Below are 17,825 nucleotides of genomic sequence, written 5' to 3'. Positions count from 1 at the left end.
TGGACAATACAAGAGTATTTTGAAGTGTGCATTAGTATATCATTGAATGATATACTGAATGGATTTTAGTCCATATTCTGTTAATTTATCATGAAGATTTACATCCAACCTCATCCCTGCAAAACAGATAGTCTTTCCAGATTTACACCAGTAAAGTGGTGAACGGAATCCAATTACTTTCCTTTTTACTTATTTTGAAAAGAACTCCAAATAATCATGACACTCTATAAAGAAGGAGAATTATTATGTGAAATCTGGAGTATACAACTTCCATTAAACAGACGGAAAGAACTTCTACTATTTCACTTTGAAAATGTACCAGTAAGAGTTAAGTGAGGTGGGAATGATAGCCCATAAACCAGATCACAACAGCTGCAGTCCATGTCCGCTTCAGTTCCACAGAAAGAAGGAAAATTAATTTTAATTGTATTTCAGTCATTGGCTTAGATGGTGTGGCAGCAATGCAGGGTTCTTGGTATAATTTTGTTTCTTGGCAACAGTCCACTTAGCTTTGACATTAAAATAAAGGAATGTAGTCATAATACCAGAAACACCCTGGAAGAGGCTTATGGTCTGTCCAGGGGACAAGAGAATTCTATATGTCTGATTTTAGCTGGAAACGCAACTGCCAGCATGTAGAAGTGTAAGTGAGAAAAGATTAAACTGTAAGGAAAGCCAAGCTTCCGTACAGCTATGCAAATCTGCAAGGTTGAGCCAAGTTTTCCTCATGTAAGAGTGACTATTTGTTGTTCTACCAAAAAAAAAAGTGGAGAAAAAGTATATGTACATATGCAGAAGGGATTGTGTATTAGACTATTAAGACATAATGACCTTATTTTGGAGAGCCAGAGAGTAAACCTTGATGTGTAAGGTAATCATGATTTTTTAAAAAAATTACTCTGCAGATTATAGTAAATATTTGAAGAAAAAAAAATTGTTACTACAGCATTCCAGGAATGATTTCTGTGGTGTGGTAAATTTCTGTCAGTATCAGTTAAAATGTCAAATCTTAAATATATATATATATATATATAAATAAAATAAAAATAAAAATAAAAAATATAAAATAAAAAAGGCAAACAAATAAATTTTGTTACAGTTTCATGTTTTCCATATCTTTACATTTGTTAAAGTTTAGCAAATAAACAGCACATGTTACACTAGTAAGGACTCCCAATTTTTTTTTTTTTTTTCTCATTACAAAGAGCTGTAGTTTTCTCTCTATATAACACTCTCAGCTTTAGCTATGATTCTAGCTCTCTTTTTCATAATTCACTGCACAGAGGAAATATGGTCAATGCCAGTGACTCAGACAGTAATGATGAATTTATCATCAGTTATTTTCTTTATGACAAACTTTGCTTTCAGATTCAAAGCTGTATTTTGGAGAATAACTCATCTCCGTAGCTATGTATGGGAAACAGAATAGCTACTCAATACTTTTAATTCTATTCCAAGTTTTTTTTTATAAACTAGATTATGACCTGTGGTAACGTCATCAAACCTAAGCAAATCCTTCTGAGATGCCACAGGTGATATGCCAGAATAAAAATGATCAGTGATCTGGCCAGTTTGAGTCAAATGAAGCAAAGCATCTCTGTCAATGTGAGGGTTTGAACTGAAGTGATCTCACATGAGTATTTTCTCTCTTTTCACTTGCCAAAGCTTCAAAATGGCTTGGCCTTAAACCTGCAAATCAGTTTAATTTTAGACAAAGGTAGGAGAGACAAAAGAGCTGTGCTACAGGGCTAGCCTGCAGCAGAAAGAGATGGTGAGAGCCACATAAGAGAGCAGTAAATTCCCACGTGTGCACTGGGAATAACGGAACACAGTTCTTTTTCCACTGGTTTTGGAAGCTTTATAATAGGACCAGAGCTCTTATTGTAGTTTTCTGTTGTATGAGGAGGATCTCCTTTCAGAATTGTTCTGATAGAACTATTCACACATATCTGTTAAAACTTCATTTTGCAACCAGCATTGAGCAAAGGGATATTAGCATACCTGAGAGACAAATAGAAAGAAAGGAAACAAACAAGCAAACAAACAAAAACAAAGTGTATTCTAGACATCTTTGCACCTTTTGCAAATACACTTACATCTGCATCTTTCATTTGTGTTCTTTTGAAAAGTCAAAATTAATCCTTGCACAAAGTAGAAGCATGCTGAAGTAGTTTGGAGCCTTAATTACTGAAAAAAAAATCAAGTGTTCATCACTGCTACTTTTAAAATGAAATTATATCTTTAAGAGTAATTCTTATAAATCATGATGTATGTTCTATGATATCTCAAATAATTTCCATACAGGCCTGTACCCATATTGAAAGTGAAAATGGAAGGATACATTTGAGGGTCAGTTCTGCTCTTCACCTTTCTTAGATTTAGGAACTCAATGTTTTCACACCAAGTATCATACATATTTCATTAACTCTAGATTTTGCCTCTGGGCCTTATCAGAAATTAGTTGTTTCTCATAGAGTTATCCAAAATTGGGTGGGCTTCTCTTCATACTTGTTAAGCAGCTGAACATTCTCTGCACAAGTATCCTGTCTTGGACAGTAATCTTCATTCCAGGTTTTGGAAACTAATCATGAAAGAAGAAAGGAATATATTTTAATTTTCAATGCTGTATATGTCGCTAAGTATATTGAAAGAACTTATTTATCCTCTAAGCTAATATTGGTCCGTGCTGGAGGCAAGATATTAGTTGTTATAGCTAAATGACTTGGTCTAACATTAAAAAATAAATAAAAGTATATACATATATTTCTCACCAGTTTTCTAGTTAACTCTTTTTAGTGTTACATTTCCTAGTAAGCAAACTACTGATAAAAAACTCCTCCTTCAAAGATCCAACAAATTGGATCTTTGAATTTTTAAATTACCCAATATTAAAATGCATAACTTTTGAACAAGATAGTCACTGTATTCCAGGTAGTTTAAATGTCCTGTTAGGGTTCAAATATTTATTTCTATCAAACAAATCTCTGTTTTCCCCCACTAAGCAGTGTTATATATCTGTGCTAAGTCTGAGATTAAGAGATCATGGGCTACACAAAACAATTAATCATTTGTTATTCTTTACCCCTACTTGAAAAAGAAGAGCTTCTCTGTGAAAGAAAAGCAACAAATTCATAGCTATTCTCTAAATAAGATGCACTGATCTAATGCAGATAAGATACATTCTTTTTGCCATATTTAAATGTTAAGCTCTCTAATGCAAATATTATTTTCCAATAACTGAAATCATTCATTTACCTACACCTCTAAAAAACTGTGAATGCAAATCCCTTTCAGTTACTGAGGTAGTTTTTGCCAGCTTATTTTCATCAAACACTAATGGCTTTGTGCAGTGACTGTTGTTTTCTCCCTATGAAAATGAAACTTTCCAAGGGCTACATAGAAGAAAACGGTACATTGTGTATATTTTTTATTTCCCTATGTTTTTATATCATATGTGTATTCACTGTTATTGTTGTGAATTCTGCAAGTTCATTTACATTTACATCTCAAGGTAATTTATGAATATTTTACGTATATATATTTATTTTAGGCAAGACATGTATGTAACATGTTATTATTTAGGTGCAGTCTACCTATAAAATCATCCTATGTATTAAAAGTTTTGTTTTGTTTATCTTGTGTCTTTCCCCATTCTGTTTCATGTTACTTATTCTACTTTTAGCTTTTCAGGAGACAGAAGTTTTTACACACTTTTTACTCTCTGCTTCTCTTTGTAAATTTAGCAACAATTTAAAATCTTAAAACAAACAGAAGTAGCTCTGATGTTTGAAAGAGAAACCAATGAACAAGAACCACTTCTCAAACATAAGGCAAACAAGCCATCCTTAAACTCACTACTATTGATCATAAAGAGCAACTTCAAACTGATTGAAGAGACTCAGCCAAAATAGGAAGTTCTTGTGGGGAGATGGCTCATATGGTCAGGCTGGAAAACCTCTCAACTACTTCCTGTGGTCACCCAAATTCCAGGGCCTTGCTGAACCAGAGGACACTGAATAAAGAGTTTCTTAGAATTTGCTCTGCTGTAGTCAGGAGCTCTGCAAATGGCCTGTGACTCAGTCCTTGTGAAAATTTAGATAAAGTAGAAAAATGTTTCCCTGCTTGTCCTGGAAAGATTCCCATGAATAAGATATATTGCAGTCAAGTGAAGGTTTCTGCCTGTATTTGTTGACTTTTTGTTGGTGTACAGCAGTCACCAGCTTCAAGTGGTTTCAGCATAAAGAACACAAAACCTCTAGTTATACCATTACTCCATATTCTTAATATGGATGTATCAAGATTTTGCATTTCATAACTAAAATCACATTCACCTAGAAAAGTTTTCTGCAGAAAGGGTACAAGATATGACTAGCAAGATACTAGACATTACCCCAAAGCAATGTACACACTTAAGTTTCCAGATCTTGGTAGCAGAAAAAGGCAAAATAAATAAAATAAAATAAAATAAAATAAAATAAAATAAAATAAAATAAAATAAAATAAAATAAAATAAAATAAAATAAAATAAAATAAAATAAAATAAAATAAAATAAAATAAAATAAAATAAAAATAATATATAAAAAGGGTCCTCACCTGTCTTGCAGAATTAGGCTCTGAATGGGGAAATACCTGTTATTCCATTGCCAAGATTTTGCTGGAAATAACTAGTTTTGTTTACAGGACCTGGACCATAGCACGTTCAGATCTGTACCTTGATTCACAAGAATCTGTTCTGGAAGATAACAAGGAGAGCAGGTAACGTTGTCATCTCCTCTGTACAGGAGAGAAACTAAAAACCTCTTCCCCATAGTCACTTTTTAGAGGTGGAAGGCAGTGTGCTCCTGGGCCTCCTAGAGCAGGACTGACAAGACCTGCTGTTTCAGCACCCAGCCTCTGGACTATCTTAGAGGATCCTAGGTCCAGTGACCTCTCTGGCAACTGTTTCTCCTTCTTTGACCTAGAACATCAATATATTTTCTCCATTCTCTAGTTTCTTTGTGTCCTACCATTACTGATTCTATACCAACTGCCCTCAAATATACAAATGTCTTCTGCCTACTGATATGACTGTATTTTTACTTTTTGTGCCAGTGTGTGAAATAAAGACACAATAAGATGCTGATTTACTTAAATTTTAGGCATTTAGTTCTGGTGAAAAAGATGAACTAATCTTTTTCAAACTAGATGAATGCCTGAGTTCTAATAAAGTCAGTGAAGCATATATACAAATCCTTCAGAGGATATTTAACTTAAAAAAAAAAAAAAAAAAAAAAAAAGCTTACACTTATCACAACAGCTCTACTGGTAAACAAACAAACAAACAAAAACAGAAACAAAAACAAAACAGAATAAAAAAGAGAGAATGTTAAAATGTTTGTGCGCCTCAAAGCTGCCAAGACATCGGTCAGAGAGATATCAGAGAAATCTAGACAGAGGTCCAGCACAGAGCCAGAGAGAAAATAATTAAACACTGTGGACAATCAGAGATTCAGTGATCAGTGTTCTCCCTGAACCTATCTCATTTAGCAATGTAGACTCAAGCAATGGATTCACTCCTGTGTTGCTAGGGTTCATTTCATGGTTCTAAACACACAGACTTCAATTTCCTTCACCTAAATAAATGTCTGTTGTCTGTAAATCCAAATTTAGATGTTCTGAATTGTCTGTTGCAGAACATTTATTTTTGGCTATTGTGAAATCCATACGTTCCCCAAATAAAGTTTCTTTCCACAGTTTCAGACATGCCTCTTTAACAGTTCCTACTCAGGAGAAGGTACTTCATTTGACATGATGATCAGCTCAGGTCCCACTCCCAGGAGCCTAACCCTCTGGTGATCACTGCAAATGGAACTTAGGTTTTTTGTTCAGTGTTTTCAGTTGTGTTCAAGAAACTTTTAGGCATTGCTATGTTCAACATCACAATTCATAGCTCTCTTTTTGTTTCTAGCTTTGTATCCATTTGCATTCATTTAAATAGGAGTTGTTGTTATTTTAACTTTGTGACAGCTTCCAGACATTTCAGCCTTTAAAAAATTTAGACTTAAATGTATCTTCCAAAAAACTCAGTTCAACTTCTGTGATGGAAATTGTGCTCAAAAAGAACATCGTCCAGCTCTTAGTTAGTTTCATTTGGCCAATTTCATTTTGAAATAGAAACCCTTGAGCTACTGTTTTTTAAGGTTATTGATCTCAAGAGTTACTGGTCCTTCATCTGTAAGCAGAGGGAATCCAGGAGTAATAAATGAAAGAGTGCCAGGAAAGGTCTGTGAAAACAGACCTTGGAGGAGGCTGGAAACTACAAGAACTTGGTGATTGCCATTGCACAGCTGGTGCAGTAGCTTCCTCACTAAGGAATAAAAAATGACAAGATCTCTAGTTTTATTTTTGAAAGCATCATCTGAACATTGATATGAGACAATATGCCCTGGAGGAAATGAGTGTCCATGCTTGCTCAGCCTCTTCTTCCTGCATTCCTTTTTTTTTTTTTTTTTTTTTTTTTTTTGATAAGGGTGTGGTTTGCTGGAAGTCTGAGTTGTTGCTGATGAAGCAAATGAACTGAGTGGAAAATATACACTCCAACTACAAAATGAAAATCAATTACAGCACAGTTTGCACTCTCCCAATGTACCTAACGTGCAAGTGATTCATACTGAACTACAAGCTCAGCCCAGTCATTCAGAGGGAATACCAACATCTCACTTCCAAATTATTACTCAGAACTGAGTAGGAGGAAATCCCTGTTTAGAAGTTTGATGGATAATAGAAATCCTGGCTAAAGCCAGGATGCCTTAGAAACACTTTCTCTTGGAGCTAATTTAAGTCTGAAATATTTAATGAATTGAGTCATATCATGAAGTGAAGGATGAGAATAAAATAAATAAGGATGAGAAGTAGATCATTGGGGTGAAGTCCAAAATACATCATACCTAAATCTGGGCTTCCCTGGGCAGAATGTGTTGAAGTTCCCCTCAACACAGACAATTTTTTTTTTAAAGCAAGTTTAAAATGTTAAGTTTTCAACAAGAGTCATTAGCAAGGATCAGATGAAGTATAATTTTGCTTTTCTTCAGAAAAAAAATATTTTGTTTGTTTGCCTTTTTTGGGGGGGGAGGGGGGGAGGGGGGGAGAGAGGTCTTGGTTTGAGGTTTCTGTTTGCTTTCCTTATTTTTCAGCAACTAGCAAAACCCTATTGTACAGAATGGGGCTAGAGGCTGAAAGGCAGCCTTGGTCTGACCCAAGTACTGTGTATACACTTCAGCTGGAACATACAGAATCCAATATTTGTACTTCTAGAAAATGTATAGAATAAAATATAGTGCTAGGGGTTTTTCCATAATTAAGTTGAATTCAACAGCAGGTAGTTACACCATTAGAACTTTGGGAAACCTGTCAAAAACATTCTATGCATTTGCCTTCTCACAATAATCATTACTACATTTCTAGTGATAACTTGATTTATTTGGATATTTATTGGAGCTTGGAGCACAGAGCTAAGAATCAGAATGACTGGTTTCTGTTTTCCCATAATATCAATTTATAATTGTTTTGGCCAAACCAGGAAGTGTTGCCATCTGCACTTCATTTACCCTACCTATGAAAAAGGTGATCGGAAGAATTATGATGAATGGCAAACATTCACAGTATTATTGCAAGAGCATAAAATCACAGCCAAGACATTGAATAATATTACACAGCCAAATAAGCTTGAAGCTGAATTGAAACATGTAGGATGCCTTACCTGCATGAACTGCATACATTGTTAAATGAGGGGGCTGATAATTTTGATTGTAGAGAAAGTCTTTAAAAAAAAGCACAGGTTGTTTTTAATGGTGATGAACTGGCTAGAAAGTAAGATTTGAGTGGGATTAGTTATGTTGACTGAACAGGAATAATCTTTATTAAAAACAAAAAAAAACAAACAAAAAAAAAAACACACAAAACAGTGGCAGAGAGCCAACATCTCAGACAAGGAAGAATGTGCATAAAGACAAATCATTGAGGAGATTCTAACATTACCTGGATGAAGAACATGGTAGTTTTAATTAAAATGGACTTTTTTACACACAAACGAGGATGATTGCAGTTCAGATCTGTAATCCACAAGGGAAACCACATTACCATTGAGACCAAGGTCCAGTTTTCTGAAGGAGCACATAAGCTCAGTTTTGGTAGGCTCAAAATGCTCAAGAGAGTGATCCTTGATGTCTTAAAGTCCTTTATCCCCATAACATTTGTCAGCTATTGTAGCTTTGTAGCTTGGGAAGTATGAACAGCATGACTCCTGTATCTATGCCCATGAGGAATCTTCAGACTTATCTTCAAATTATTTCTTTGCCTAAAGCCCCAGAGGGCTCACTCTGATAACAAACTCAGCAACAAATCTCATGATAGCTGAGCAAATAGAAGAACTCCCCTTAGTTTGTCTTTACTATGAACATGCTAATGTGTGCTAATTCTGAGATAGCACCGAGCAGCAAATATAGAACATTTATTGTTGTTGTTTTAATTATTACTGTTATTAAGCTTCCAGTCAGAGAAAAATCTTATTTTCTTTCTTTTATTATTATTTCTTTTAATAGGTTGGTAAGATGTATTTGTAGCTGGAACTCCAGCTTTGCAAGAGTAGCTGTAGTGTCATGTTCCTGAGCATACTTTTCCATCCACTTCTCTTCACACTCCAGGTTCCACCACTACTGAATTCTCACTAATACTGATGGCTCCTTAGCAGTATGTGGCACAGAAAAAGAGGGGAATAAAGAAAAATATTTTTAAGCCTGCTCTGAGATAGTGTGCTACACGTACAGAAAGCTTTTTATCTTGTCGCTGTATGAGTCTCTTTTGCATTCCTCAATTCCTTTTATGATACTATAGCAAGTGCTTCCTCAGAACCGATATATTTGTTTTACAAATTATGAAAATAATTGTAGTATATGGTTAAGATTGCTTGTATTAGAATCATCTCAGATAGAAAATCCATCTGTTCTGGGATAAAATCTGGTGCTTTTAATCCAGGTAAGCTTTTTGAGTTTAATATTATGGGAAAACAAACAAAACAAACAAACAAACAAACAAACAAAAACTATTTTTGTTAGATACAGACATACATACTTACATACATAGCTTCTTTGCTAGGATCTTCTGTTTATCTAAACCACTTTCATAAGAAAGAGGAAAGAAAAATATATTTTTTTCTAATAAAAAATCAGTAAACAAAAGTCACTTTTAGCTCTATAAGAAGTATGTTTGAGAATGAGATTTATGAAATAGTTTATATAAATCTAAGCCATGAGGATTGATTTTTCCAAGTCCTTCCTGGCTTTAAAGAAAAAGAAAAATGAGTAAGCAGTCTCTTTTGCAGGTGGGGGAAGGGGAAGAGGGGAGGACAGAGAAGGATTATGCCACAAACTCTCAGAGTATCTGCCTGAGGTCTCACTGTAAATATCTTTTCTAAAAACATTAATTAATGAACTAAAGTAAAGTAGGACTGGGACAATGTGCCTGTGCTATGTGATTTCCTTATTTATATCTTTTTTGACTGAAATTTGCAATAAATGTGTCCAATTTTTTTGTTTGCTTTTGTTTTTGTTATAGTAAATGTTCAGCATTTTGTGTCATGATGGGAATTTTAATGAATGCAAAACAAAAGCATTAGAGAGGGTTAATGCCCAGTATATGAATCAGGTAGGTACATGTATTCATTAGCACTGATTACTAACACTCTTTCATGCTATTGTACATCATAATGTGGGTCAATCAGATGCACCACAAAAAGACTTATAAAAGAGTTACTGACACTTTTCATGTTCACTTCCAACTCTGGATTGATCCAAAGTTTGTTCACAAAAATGATGGTGTAATCTTAGACTGGAACACCAGAGCTTCCACTTTCTTTTTCACAAGTACAGCCCTCTTGAGGGGCTTAGAAATGTAAGTGCCCAGAAGAAATGGGTCCTGAAAAGAGTCTGCTCTGAACAGCAACCTTTACACATGTCACAAGCGATGGAATGTTTGTGTCTACCCATGGGGAATTAACTACTTCCCCTTGCAGCCTGGCCACTTCAAAGATAAAGTAGTAGAAGTTTTTTTTTTTGTTTTTTTTTTTTTGTTTTTTTCTTTCTCTTTAATTATTATTATTACTTTTCCTTCAGGATGCTCATAACACCATCAACATCTTTCTTTCGTCTTTCTTTCTTTCTTTTTCTTTCTTTCTTTCTTTCTTTCTTTCTTTCTTTCTTTCTTTCTTTCTTTCTTTTTTTTCTTTCTTACTTTCTTTCTTTCTTTCTTTTTCTTTCTTTCTTTCTCTCTCTCTCTCTCTCTCTATTTCTCTATTTCTCTATTTTTCTCTCTTTCTTTCTTTCTTCATTTCTGAACTCCCAATTTATTTAATGAAAAAAGAAATTGTAACATTTAATGTAAAATATGGAATCTTTTTCTTAAGAAAATCAACAAGCACTCTACTCAAAATAGAAACTACAAACAAACAAACAAAAAACCCTCAAGCAAACAAAAAATGATAATAAACTCTTCCTTTTGCTGTCTAGTTTCTTATAGACATTCGTCAACATTGCTCAGTCTAAAGCCATTTACATACTAAGATGTCAGTTTTAAGTGGAAGCAAACTCTCAGTTTTACCAGCTTTTCCTTTTTTTTTTTTTTTTTTTTTTTATCTGTGTCGCTCTTACAAGTTTACCACTGAATTTATCACATTCAATAGAGCTGTTTATCACAGAAATGCACTGCTAAATAACAAAACACTTAGGCGAAGGAGACAGGGAATGGAAACATGTTTTAGGTATATGTAGAGTCATTTCCTCACCAACAGCTCTTGTAATGTTGAATGGGATTTTCCCCTTCTCTTGGAGAGCAAACATTCATAGAATCACAGAATCGTAGAATCATAGAATGATTTGTGTTGGAAGTGACCTTATAGATCATCTAGTTCCAACCCTCCTGACATTGACAGGGATGCCACCCATTAGACCAGGTTGCTCAAAGACCCATTCAACCTGGCCCTAAGTATTTCTAGGGACTCTTTGTCAAGGAGTGATAGAACTATCTGGTGATAGAACAAGGAGTAATGGCTTTAAACTGAAAATAGATGTGGATTAGTTATGAAGAAGAAATTATTTACTATGGGAGTGGTGAGGGACTGGAACAGCTTGCCCAGAGAACCTGTGGATGTTCCATCCCTGGAAGTGTTTAAGGCCAGGTTGGATGGGGTTTGAGCAACCTGGTCTAGTGGAAAGTGTCCCCGCCCATGCCATGTGTGTGTGAAATTAAATGATCTTTAAACACCATTCCAACCTAAACCATTCTATTAAGTACCCTACTCTACCTGTACCTCAGTGGAAAAATAGGCAAATACATAACTATAGCAGTACAGAGCAGCAGCATAGCAATACACAGCAGCTGTCTTAGATGTTTAAGTGTATCTAAGGACTTAAGCCACAATTCCTGTTTTCTTCTGATGATTTTTAGTCTCATTTCCCCTTTAGTCTCATTTCCCCTTTAAGATTAACTTATAATTGCCGCAGTTATCTAGATCAAAGCATGCTATTTTCCATTTCTATATCATTAATAATTACTTATTTATTTTCTACTTTCTTTTCATGCACTTACTTATCCTAGTTCCTCTGTTTCCTGATCGATATACGGTAGAAACCTTGTTGTCTGTAACAGCAGGCAAATTAGCTTCAGGATGGAAACAGTCCTTTTTTTTTTTTTCCCCACTATATTATTTAAAAGGCTTCAAAGATACTTCCACAAGGTCAGGTTTATCAACTACCTGTGAATTTTGCCAGTGAGCCCAGGGTAATATGAATTTAATGTCTGATAACCTGTAAACAAATGCTTTCAGAAGAAGGCCAAAGATAGAATCTCTGGTGCAGATCAGTTCAGGCAGCTTATGAATTAACTGAACACTAAATCATAGCATTTATTCTAGGATCTCAGAAGATTTCTAGAGATCACAGGAAATCAGGCTGCAGGGAAAATGACAGATACATTTTTGTTATTAAATGACTAAATGCCTACAATAAGACACAGTTCAGTACTTTAAAAATTCAACTCTCATTTTTATTCTTTGACGGTTTGTTTCATAGGTCAATGAAAGAAATACAAAGTCTCCTTTGATTTTAGAGGGCTTTATATCATTCCCCACGTGAATTGCAGGAGACATTATATCAGTGAACACAGAGATAAGTATCCAAATGCATTTACTGTATTTGCAAGAAGATAATACACCTGTTTACGGGTACTGAAACTGAAATACTGTGCCATCTTAGGCTCCATGATTCAAATCACTTTGATAAGAATTTCCCTACTGTAAGTTAGGTCCAGGTGTTTATTTGTGTTTAATTTGTGAACACATTCCTCTGTTTCCTACACCCTTTGTAGTAAAGCCAATGCATGGCTTTATACACTTGACAAATGCACTCACCCATGGTTGCATCCTACTGGGGATCATTAGGAAAAACCTCCCTGACTTCTTTCAATCCAGCCTTGATAAGGACATAGAATTATTAGAGAGTGTTCAAAGGAGCACTACAAAGATGGTGAATGGTATAGAGGGCAAGATGTGTTAGGAGAGGCTGAGGTCTCTTGGTTTGTTCAGCCTAGAGAAGAGATGGCTGAGGGAAGGCTTCATGATGGCCTTAAGCTTCCTCGCCAGGGGACCATAGGGGCAGGTGCTGATCTCTGCTCTCTGGGGACAGAGGGAATGGCATGGAGCTGGGACACAGGAGGGTGAGGCAGGATGTTAGGAAAAAAGGTTCTTCACTGAGTAAGTGGTTGGGCAATGGAACACGCTCCTAAGGGAAGTGGTCACAGCACTGAGCCTGTTGGAGTTCAAAAAGTATTTGGACAATGCTCTTAGACATATGGTCTGATTTTTAGGGTGGTCCTGTGTGGACCCAGGACTTGGACTTGATGATCCCTGTGGTTCCCATCCAAGGCCTCTTTCTTTTCTCAAATAACCAGACACTTCTGATATAAAAACAAATGCCTATTGCACTCTCTACTGATGTCAGTGGGGAAGCTTGGGAAGCTTCCTAGTCACAGCTAGGAAGTGCAGGCTGCACAGAGAGGGAAAGAAGGTCATAGAATCATAGAATCATAGAATATCCTGAGTTGGAAGGGACCCTTAAGGATCATCAAGTCCAACTCTTGACACCGCACAGGTCTACCCAAGTTCAGACCATGTGACTAAGTGCACAGTCCAATCTCTTCTTAAATTCAGTCAGGCTCGGTGCAGTGACCACTTCCCTGGGGAGCCTGTTCCAGTGTGCAACCACTCCTTTAGCATGTCTCTCCCAGTTAGGTTGAAAGGTTTGCCAGTGACAAATTGTCATACTGAACCTGACTAGGTTTGAAGTAGAATATGCCTGGTCTTATGTCCCATCTCAACCTTTAAATCACACTTAAAACAACACCCATGAAGCTTTTTCTGTGACTTATGCCGTTGCTGTAACAAAAAATACCCCATAAGAAACTGTCTACAAAACAGACAGAGGCCTGAAATATCAATAAAGGTGGCCCTTAGGGACCTCTGAGGACTCCTTCCATCTGAAGAGACCTCCTTTAGGAGGTCTCCTGAAGAGGGACAGTAGATCTGCATGCTGTAAAACCAGTTCATAATGAAACACTCTATGTAAATGAGGAGGGCCTGGAAAAATGCCACTTATCCTTTAATTCATGTTACAGTGGTTAGTTTTTCTTAGAAGGAAAAGGTTTGGAAATTGTTACTTCATTTTTAACACTAGAGGTAAAATGCCCTTTCTCATTGAAGTTAATTGCTTGGGTGTAGTTAATTATATATAATGCCAAGCAAGACAATGTTAATCCTAAAACATTTCTTATTCCTTCCTTCTAGCATATTTCTGTATCTGTGGTTGACTTTGACTTGCAGAGTCCTTGAAGCATAGATCATCCCCTTGTGAGTATTCGGAGAGATCTTCATATTTTATAGATGTTACCAAAAACAGCTTTTCTTTCTCCCTTGTTATAAATGAGATCCGTCAGCAAAGTGTGGTTTGAGAAGACGATGTACCTGGGTTGATTCTTTTACATGACAGTATTCCAAATCAGGACTCCTTATTGCTTTTCAGTTTCTCAGATACTTGTTAGTCATTAACTGTTCATAGGAAAAGAACATATGATACAATTATCAAAATGAGACAAATAAATAAATAAATAAAACATGCATCTGGTTGTCTTTAAAATCATTAGTATGCCCATTAGACCCAAATTCCTTTACTAAACAGCAAAGCAATTTTGATTATAGGAAGTAATTTCTTTGTAAAACATAAGAGTCTTTCCTACAGTTTTTTATTTTGTTTCCAGAGGAGGAAATGTCAAGAATAGACTGTTATTTGCTTATTTAAATGTTGCAGCCTCCATATGTTGTAATTAGAGTTCATTTCTCTCAGAAAATAAATAAATAAATACATACATACATACATACATAAATAAATAAATAAAAGGCTTTTCACTGTGCACCAGTTAAAAATTCAATTACATAAACTAGAAAATTAGAGGTTCCCCTTTGGCTGGATACAGATGACCACAATTGCAGACCATGTAAACACTTCCTTACCTTCCTGTACTAACCAAATTTTTGTTTATTCCAACTTTCACCAGTGAACCCTGTCAGGGACTGTAAAAGGGATTATCAAGACTGCCATGGTAAGCTTCACATATGTGTGAAATACAGGTAATACTGATAAAAAGCTGCAATAACTTTTAGAACTATTGGTAATCAGAGAGATGAAGGAGCCTGTGTGACTATGACATAGCTGTATTCAACTTAATCTAATTGTGACTATCATTGCTTCACTTCTGGAAAACATCTCTCTGAAGTACATGTTTGTCACTGTGAAATCAGTGAATATGCTTTAAGCATGTGCTTAAAGTCAGTCATGACATTAAGTATTATTCTGAGAAAGGCAGTTTCCAGTGGAAAATTATGTATTTTTCTGAATCAAGGTTTAACAAGAGAAACATTTTCATGTCTGTCAACTAGACTTGCAGGAAGAAGTAATGTTTTTCATTAGATTCACTGTTCAAGATTGACAGAACTTTCAACTAAGCAGAGCTAAAAAGAGTTTCCTTGCCCCAAAGCCAATTTGCTCTCTAACATATTAAACAAACTATGTTGCAAGGATAGAAATAGGAATGGGACACAATCCTGCTTTTCTTATAAAACAAACCTACTTTCTAATGTGTTATCTATTGGGACAAAGCTCTACAGACACAAGCCTGTTATTTTTCTGCACAAATCCCCAATCTAGTCTTATTCAGATGTTCTTCATATGACCCAGAAATAAAGCATTATATTATCATTTTGTTATACTCCATTAAACTCTATTTTTGAGCCAATCAGAGGTAATGTGTGTGGGCTTCATATCTGGTGCTCCTAAATCCCATCAATTAATATGTACACTGAACCTTTCTGTTAGAATATTTTATACAATGAACAAAAGAATTCCATTTACAAAAAGCATAACAACTTATTTCTACTGTATGCTATTCCATCCTCTCTTATCTAGCCACTTTATCCACATGGATTTCTTCCAGAAGACAAATCATTCAATCAGGATTACTTTATGAGCTGCAGCCCTTTTACTGTGAAGTGCGTATCAAAATTTCAAGACAAATTTTGTTCTCTTGAGTTTGTTAAACAGTACAAAAGCCCAAAAAGCAAGAAACCCTAGATCATTATTTGTTCTAGTTATAAAAACAGTTTGTGATTTTTTTTTTTCCCACTCAGCACAAGTGAACAAGGTTACTCTGAGTATTATCCCTAAATATACAGAAACTATATACAGATTGGGCATAAATGCTGTCTTAAATCAGTTGCTGATATATTCAGTTCATTTTTTTCATTATAATGGGATGCTGCACAAAGTATGTTCTCTTAAAAGCTCTATGAAAAATTATCATGGTGTATCTTAAATCTTCCTGAATGGAGCTTAAATTTAAGGCCTGTTAATGTTAATGTTCCTTGAAAAGGAAGCTAACATCCAGGAATGTTCCTGTATATCTTTACACATATGTAAAATTTACCATGGCAGTCTTGATAATCCCATCCAGGAATCCAGGTTTCCTTCATCTTCTTTCCTCCCTCAGCTTTCCTCCCTCCTTTACCTCAGTCAGCTTTATTGGCTACTTCCAAAGTTCCCTCTGTTGTTTCCAATAAAGAAAGATTTATTATAATCATAGAACCATAGAATGGCTTGGGTTGAACAAAAATTATAATTTCCATCCCATTAAAAAAAAAATCAGATATTTTCATCTTGTAAACTCCTTATTTTCATGTATAACAAGCAAATAAGAAGCCTCTACAAAATCCAAAATAACAAGCTTGTCTGGAAATTTTTATACATACCTACATGTCCAATACATATCCAAATTAAAATATTTAACTTCAGCCAAAACTGACAAAAATGCATCCCTCTGTGCTAACTACAGTATTTCACATGAATTGTTATTTTCAACTGCTTCAGGTGTGCTGTGCTGGTTGGCCAAGCTATGGCTACCACAACATACCAGTAGACCCATGGTCCTCATCGTGCACATCGCTTTTCAATTGAAGGGATCTCTGAAGAAGTTTCATTGGCAACAAGATCTTCAGAAAACTGAGTTTTCACTTCTGTAGTTCTTGAAGATATTATTTTGTTCACCTCTAAACTCAAATTTAATATGAAAGGTGTAACTGACAGCCATGCTGTCTGAAATTACAGGCTCAGTACAGAAAGAAGGTGTGCACTAATTCCTGTGTGGCTCACCTGTCTTCCTAGCTCTGGGACAGAGGGAATTAAGTTAACAGCACTTCTGAAAAAAAAAAAAAAAAAAAAAAAAAAAGACGACCACAAGACAACAAACAGGAATTTATGAGGAAATCTCTTCTTGACTATGTTGTTACAAAGGTAAAAATATTTCTTTTTACATTCTGAAGTAAATTTGAACCACCTAAAAGCTGTAACAAGAAAAACAGTTGAAACCTTGAAATGAAGGAGTATTCATGAGGTACCTTTACATGAAATTGGTCAGACATAAGTGAACATAGGGAGATTTGTTTGCAATTAAACAAATATTTCAGCCACCCTAAAACATGATGTCTTATAAACCTCATAGAATTTTTTCTCAGACTACATTTAATACATACTGACAGCTAGCCCTTAGGGTTGTGTTTTAGTGCAAAAGCTTTTATTTAAGACAAAAATCCTCAGCAATAGCTAAAGATCTAATTGAGTATCTTTCTAAAGAGAAAGCATATTTCCCACAATGTAATAACTTAATTATGACATTTTCATTCTATTAAAAATGGCAAGTTTAATATGGTGCTTACAGTAAGCCACAGAAGAAGGAGGATATTAAGTCTCTCAAAGATCATTCAAAATTATGTAAACATCACTTAATTTGCAGTGCATAGTCAAATCTTTCCTATTAATGAAAGATTCCTTTACCGAATTCTCTTGCTAAGTAGTTTATAGTATTTTCTAAATGAACTTAGTGACATCAGATTTCAATGCAACAGTGTTACTTTGAACCCCTAAGAGATTTTTTTTTCATATTTCACCTGGGAGCTGATTTAAGTATAGCTCTTTTAACAGCTATGTCTTTCTTAATATTTTAACAAGTTTACAGACCTCGTGGGGTATTCTATAACATTGAATCTGCTTCAAGAAAATGTTTCTGTGAAGTTTTAGAGTTATTCAGAAAGCTTTGTGAAATTTCACTGAACAGAAACACGATGAGCTAGGTAATATCATATTGTGTCTGTTTCAAGTCTTTACAAACTTCTCTCTGTTAACTAGTTTTGTTG

General features: G+C 35.2%; 1 long non-coding RNA gene across 1 annotated transcript; it reads right to left on the bottom strand.

The window, feature by feature from the left end:
- Positions 1-1,234: 1,234 nt before the first annotated feature.
- LOC137853960 (uncharacterized) lies at positions 1,235-9,645 on the bottom strand. Its single transcript, XR_011094850.1, has 4 exons — positions 9,114-9,645; positions 7,740-7,842; positions 4,595-4,733; positions 1,235-2,581 (listed from the first exon to the last, which is right to left on the bottom strand). It is a non-coding gene; the product is annotated as an uncharacterized lncRNA (long non-coding RNA).
- Positions 9,646-17,825: the final 8,180 nt, after the last annotated feature.

Source organism: Anas acuta, chromosome 1 (assembly GCF_963932015.1).
Source record: "Anas acuta chromosome 1, bAnaAcu1.1, whole genome shotgun sequence".
Classification (NCBI taxonomy): domain Eukaryota; kingdom Metazoa; phylum Chordata; class Aves; order Anseriformes; family Anatidae; genus Anas; species Anas acuta.
This window is presented reverse-complemented; position numbering and strand designations above follow the sequence as displayed.